Genomic DNA, 7,628 nt, shown 5'->3' with positions numbered 1-7,628 from the left:
GAGTATATAAAAGATTTATGGATATGGCTAGCGTATAATCGTTGGAAAATTTTTAAAGTTAGCTTGTTATCGAAATTTTTGAAATATTAGTTTGGAACTGCCTATTTTGACTCGTCATAACATTTACTATGATTGAAAATTTCACACAACATTAACGACGTGAAAATACTGGGATGTAAGTACTTCAAAATGATATTAAGAATGTAATATTTCAATTTCGTTTGATATTTCATAGTGAGCCCGAAAACTAAGAAAAAACTTGAAAAAACTGAAGGGTCAAGTGACCCTAGAGGACCCGCTTGGGTCCGCCCTTGTATACATACTGTTTATCACAAATTGTCATGTGACGCTCCATGTAACTTAACAGATCCAACATTCTACTCAACATTACTCATTTTAAGATAGACGGCTCCATGGGGCACGTATTAAAACGAGCCATGTGTCGAGTTGAGCTTGACTTTTTACGAGAATCGTTTTTCTTTTTCTAATTATCTTGCATATTATATTAATTTCATAAAAGGAAAAGGATCCGGCTCGAACTTAGCTCGTGTTGTGATTACGAGTCAAGCTCGAGCTCCAATATTGCCTATAGTAGAAAGTGTCCGTCAATAGCATTATTTGTGCATCCGCCTATCACATCACCGCACAAGTATTCAAGTCATGAGATTTTCTTGCAAATTTTTTATTTGTATTTTCTTATTGGGCCTCTCTTGTGGAAGTCCTTTGGGCCGAATTATTCCAACCAGCAATGTAACTCGACTTGGTTCGTCCACGTGGGTGTGTTTGACTGTGGTCAATAAGTAATATCCATGTAAATGGAAAATTATGAAATAATGTTTGTATTCCTCTTCGATTTACTGGATTTCATCCTTGGTCATTCTAGACATAAATTGCAACTTGAAGTCTCTAATAATTTAAAAGAGTGCAAGTAGATCTCAGACCTTTAAATCTTGACAAAATAGACCTCAACCTTTTAGTAATATAATAAAGCAGGTCCTTGTGGACATAATCTGGGTAATTATGTGTTAAAATGAATGTCCATTGCACTAGTCTAACTTTATAAAGGACAAATAAACCAATACTTCTACTTTTAATTAAAATGAGTAACGACCATAAGAAAAGTAAAAAGAAAAATTGCAATATTATTGTTCAAAATCAAAGAAGATGAATTTAGATTGAAGTGGATGAAGAGGGAAAAATCAAGCCATAAAGATGGCTTATGCAACCACACAAGCCTTTGAGGCTTGCGGTAGCATATGGATTTTCAAAAAACCAAGGGGTCCAAAAGTTATAATTATACAATCACATAGTTGTAAAATTTGACCGTTGGATTGGGTTTTTTTGAATTTTCTTGTGGTTTTATTAATGAAACATTGCACTTATTGCTTGAGTTGAAACCACTTCGTATGGGATGGTTGGAAATATTTAAATACTTGATGGTGCTCATTCCTAAACATATAAAAAATCATTCCATTATTTCCCCAAAAACTTTGAAGAAATTATCACATATTCAAACTTTGTTTTTCACTTGTTCACTTTGAAGGTCACATTTTGTTTTTGGTGTTCTTCTTTAAACTTGATTATATCTTACAAACTATTTGCCAAATTTAATCCTTAAAAGCATTGTGAATGAGACAAATATCATTTGAAGATAGCGATATATTCTTCGTGTTCAAGTCTTTTTTGATTTATATTCATTCATTTCTTTCCTTTTTGTTCTCCATTACTGTATTTTTATAACAATCTCAAACAACATTTGCATTTATTTCTATAGAGACGAAATCTACACTTGCTAGGTTAATGACCCAAATGGTTACTGAACTTAACAAAAAGTTTTCACGAGATCATTGAATTTTAATAATCACTCAAATCATCAATGAACTTTGCAAAATGTTTCAACGGTCACTGAATTTTGGAAAAAGTTTCTTAGGGGATCACTAATTCAATGATTTACTAAGAAACTTTTTGCAAAATTTAGTAATGAATAAGATGATTTTTAAAGTTTAGTGATTCAGTGAAAACCTTTTGCAAAGTCAAGTGACCCAATGAAATTTTTTTACAAAGTTCAGTGATGATTTGAATGATTTTTAAAGTTCAGTGACCCCATGAATTTTTTTACAAAGTTCAGTGACCATTTGGTTATTAATTCACACTTGATACAATCAAGTTGATGAATTAAATTTTGGGACAGATTTGATGGATCCAATTTTACAAGTGGCAGGACAAACTCAAATTTCTATAATGGCATTTAAGATCTTCTAGGTGCTTGATCCAAAGTTGGAACCAAACCCTGATGCAACAGAAAAGGATATTGAAGAAGTTTGTGCTGAAAGAAAGAAAATGGAAGAAGACGAATTGATGTGTCGCAGTCACATCCTAAATGCTCTTTCGGATTGACTATATGATCTATACACAAATGCTACTTCAGCAAAGGAAATTTAGAACGCACTTGAAAACAAATATAAGGCTAAGGAGGAAGGTACCAAAAAGTTTTTAATTTCAAAATGCTAGATAACATTCATTTGTTGCCTCAAGTATATGAAATGCAAATTATTGTCAAAAAATTAAAAGAGGTAAAAATTGAACTTCCTGAATCTTTCCAAGTGGGAGTGATTATTTATAAACTCCCGGGGTCTTGAAAAGGATATAGGAAGAAGATTCTTTACAATTCTGAAGACTTTCCTATGGAAGACATCCAAAAGCATCTTCTCATAGAGGAGGAGTAGGGCAAGAGATAAGACTGAAAGCTCTTATGATGTATCTTCAAAAGCCAATGTCGTGAATAATGTGTACAACTCCAACAGATACAAAATAAAAGGGAAACATTTTGGTCTAAAAAAGGATCGAGGGAAGTTTAAAAACAAATCCAAGGGACCTTGCTATATTTGTGGAAAATTGGGACACTATGCGAGAGATTGCAGGCATAGAAAATAACAACAGAAAGAAAGACAAGTAAATTTCATTGATGAGATTATCACTACGGTGAGCGAAATCAATGCAATACAAGGAAAAATTCCGTGTTAGTGGTATGACACTTGCACTACAATTCATGTTTGTTATGATAAATCTTTTTTCAAAACCTATCATGACACTGAAGATGGTTAAAAAATTCAAATGGGAAATGAAGGAAGATCAAAAGCAATTGGTAAAGGCAATGTGGAAATCATCTTTACTTCAGGAAAGAAGATCACTTTGACAAATATCCCTTATGTACCAGAAATGAATAGAAATTTAGCAAGTGGAGTTCTATTAGAAAAACCTGGAATTAAATCTATTTTTGAATCTGGAAAACTTGTACTAACCCAAAATGGACATTTTGTTGGAAATGGTTATTTCATTGAAGAAATGTTCAAATTATGTACTTTTGAGAATAATTCTAATAAAATCAAGTCTTTTGCTTATATTACCGATTCATTTAATTTATGATATGGTAGATTAGCACAATAGGAGTTAGCACTAAGAAAAGAATGGTTAAATGCGGATTGATACAATATGAAATTGAAAACTTAGAAAAATGTATCAAGATCAACAAACTTACTTGAACTTATTCATTCCGACATATGTGAGTTGAATGGCATACTAACAAGAGGTGGTAATAGATATTTTATTACTTATATTGATGATTATTCTAGGTATACATATGTACATTTGTTAAAACATAAGGATGCAGCCTTTTGTACATTTAAAATATATAAAAGTTGAAGTTGAAAATCAGTTAAGAAGGTGACTCAAAACTCTAAGAAGTAATAGAGGTGGAGAATATTTTTCTAATAAGTTCAATATATTTTGTGAATAAAATGGAATAGTACATCAATATTCTGCACCACGAACATCGAAATAAAATGTTCTAGCGGAAAGATAGAATAGGACATTCTTAGATATGATAAATGTCATATTATTGAATTCTGAATTACCTTTCACTCTATGGGGTGAAGCCTTACTTAGTACTTGTCATATAGTAAATATAATTCCTATTAAAAAGAATAAGATCTCCCCATATGAAATATGGAAATATAGGAAATCAAATATTAATTATTTCAAAGTCTAGGAGTTTCTTGCTTATTGTAAAAAGACGAATCTCAAGAAAACCAAGTTAGGTCCTAGAGGTATCAAATGTACTTTTGTAAGATGCGCTCTAAATAGTAAGGCCTATAAGTTATTAAACCTTGAATCGGACGTAATAATATAATCAAGGAACGTGGAATTCTTCGAGAATGTATTAGTAGCAAAGATATCTCATAATAATGAAGATGTTTTGAATTCTAGGGTGCCACAAGAAGAGACGTCTACTAGAAATGTTAAAGGTGAACTTCGAAGAAGTAAGGGAACTAGAAACGAAAAAGGTTTAGGATTGGATGAAATAGATTCCAATTTATTTCTTTTTACTTAGTAGAGGGAGACATGAAGGATATTGTAAGAACAATCCCTTATGTTCTTCAAGTAGAAAGTAATCCTAAAACCTATAAGAAAGCAATGTCATCAAGAGATTGTACATTTTGGAAAGAGGCGATAAATAATAAAATAGATTCTATCATTTCAAATAATACTTGGAAAATAGTTGATTTATCGGAGGGTTCCAAAGCCATTAGTTGCAAGTGAGTGTTTAGAAAGAAGTACAATTCCGATGGAACACTCAACACCTACAAAGTTAGATTAGTAGCTAAGGGATATCGTCAAAAGGAAGGAATAGATTACTTTGACACATGCACCTGTGGCTATGATAACCTCGATAAGGATCTTGTTTGCACTAGCATCAATTTATGATTTACATGTTCATTAAATGGATGTCAAGATGACATTCTTAAATGGAGATCTCGAAGATGAGGTTTATATGGAACAACTAGAAGGCTGAAAAATGAACATAAAGTGTGCAAACTAATCGAATCTTTACATCGATCAAAACAAGCCCCTAAAAAGTAGCATGAGAAATTTGACTTTAAAATAATGTCAAATGTTTTTAGTCATAATTTTGTAGACAAATGGCTTTACACTAAAGTAAATGATAGTATAATTACTTTAATATGTCTATACGTTGATGATATGCGATCATCAGCAACAATATAGATGGGATCAAAGCAACGAAGAGGTTTCTGTCCTCCATGTTTAAAATGAAAGATCTTAGACAGGTGGATACTATCCTTGATATCAAAGTTATAAGAGATAGTGGGGGGGGGGGTTTACATTGAGTTAATCACATTATATTGAAAATGTAATAAATAAGTTCAAACACTTAAACGTCAAGGAGGCCAATACCCCGTTTGATCCAAGTATCAAACTGACAAAAAATGATTGAAGAACAATAGCTCTAATAGAATATGCAAGTGCAATTAGAAGTCTTATGTATGCGGCACAATGTACAAGACCTAATGTAGCATTTGCTATGAGTAAACTAAGTAGGTTTACTAGCAATCCAAGTTCCAAACATTGGAAGGCTATTGGGAGGGTTCTTAGTTACTTAAAGAACACCAACAACCTTGGACTACAATATGCAAAGTACCCTAAAATCTTGGAAGGATATACTGACACTAGTTGGATATCAAGTACGGGAGAAAATAAGTTCACTTCAGGTTGGGTATTTACTCTTGGAAGAGGTGTAGTTTCTTGGAAATCTAAGAAACAAACATGCATTACTCATTCAACAATGAAGTTGGAGTTTGTAGCATTGGTCGAAACTGAAAAAGAAGCTGAGTGGCTAAGAGATTTATTATATGAAATTCCTTTATATATCAATGATATTTCTTCAGTATCTATTTTATGTGATAGTCAAGCTACTCTCTCTCAAGCATACAACGAAGTGTATAATGAAAAATCTAGACACATGAGTCTAACACACTGGATAATTTCTCTTACACATGTTAAGTCTAGTAAAAATTTAGCTGATCCATTTACTAAACCTCCCATGAGATAATTAGTAAGATTGATATCAAGTAGGATGTGATTGAATCTCATCAAATGGATCTACCAATGATAGCAATTGTACCGAAAGTATACTAAACAAGTATAATTAAGTTTAAGGGATAATAACAAATTATTCGATAAGTGGATAGATTTCAACATTAGTAAATTATTAAACCCTATCTTTGGTAAATAGTGTTGGTTGTTACTCTTGAAGGGATGAGTTATAATTATTAAACTCATAATGATGATTAGTACGAGGTACAAGTATTTCTTAAAGTAACAAAGATACTAAAAGAATTTCACCTATGTGAATTTCGAGGTGGTGCCACCTCATTAGAGAGTTATAGTTTTTCTCTCTTTAAAAGTCCAATGAAAAAGGATAAGTGTAAGGTCATATTAGCACTAAGTGAGTTAGAGGAACTTGTGAAAATTTAATACTTATGTGTGTGATTTCATCGGCATTGTCACAAAGAATAACTGGTCAGCTTCATAGCTACTTGAAATTTCAATAATGCTTTATGAGATTTTACATTATGGTTAGATTCAAATAGAAAGATATCTAATTTTTATACATGAATGTTGATATTTGATTAACACTGATTTTAAACAAGTGGGAATTGTTATAATATTGTTGTTTAAAATTAAAGAAGATGAATTTAGATTGAAGTAGATGAAGTGGGAAAAATTGAGCCATAAAGATGGCTTATACGGTCGCATAAGCCTTTGAGACTTGCAATCGCATATGGATTTTCAGGAAACTAAAGGGGTCAAAAGCTATTACTATGTGACCGCATAGTTATAGCTTACGCGGTTGCATAGATATAAAATTCGATCGTTTGTTGGGTTTTTTGAATTTTTTGGTGGTTTTATTAATGAAACATTGCACCTCTTTGCTTTGAGTTGAAACCACTTCTTATGGATGATTGGAAATCTATAAATACTTGATGGTGTTCACCCCTAAACATATGAAAAATCATTCCATTATTCTCTCAAAAACTTAGAAGAAATTATCACATATTCAAACTTTCTTTTTCACTTGTTCACTTTGAAGATCATTTTTCGCTTTTGGTGTTCCTTTTTAAGCTTGATTATATCCTACATACTATTTGCCAAATTTAATCCGTAAAAGCATTTTTTAAGAAGGCAAATATCGTTTGAGGACAACAATAAATTTTTCGTGTTCAAGTCCTCTTCAATTTATATTCATTCATTTCTTCCCTTTTTGTTCTCTATTGCTGCATTTTTATAACAAGAAACTCAAAAAATAAAGAATAATCTTGAAAAAAAATTTTAATCTTTCACAATATCCACCCCCGAACAAGTAAAATCCCACATGACCATGATAACTGCAAGGAAAATTCAATGAATTTGCAATAAGTTGGAATTGGCGATGATTCGCTAAATTAATAATAATAAAAAAAATGATTGTAATGCAAAGATTTGAAGGTTAGGATATATTTAAATTCTCCACAGAAGGATAGGGACCTCCATTGCAATTTTTTTTTTTGTTTTTTGTTTTTTGGTTTTAACTGTGTGACTCTCAGTGAAACTATTATTACCTCTAGTGTTTAAATAGGTAAGAAAAGCTTTGACAAAGAAATTTTGCACATATTTACGTGACAATGGGTATAAAAAAGCGTTTGATTGAAAAAACAAATTGAAAAGTTAATGTCAAAATCAACAATTTAGTACTACAGGTACATAAGTACATAGAGGTGTCCATAATGTCA

This window comes from Olea europaea, chromosome 21 (genome assembly GCF_002742605.1).
Source record: "Olea europaea var. sylvestris chromosome 21, O_europaea_v1, whole genome shotgun sequence".
NCBI lineage: Eukaryota > Viridiplantae > Streptophyta > Magnoliopsida > Lamiales > Oleaceae > Olea > Olea europaea.
Note: the sequence above shows the minus strand (reverse complement) of the source record.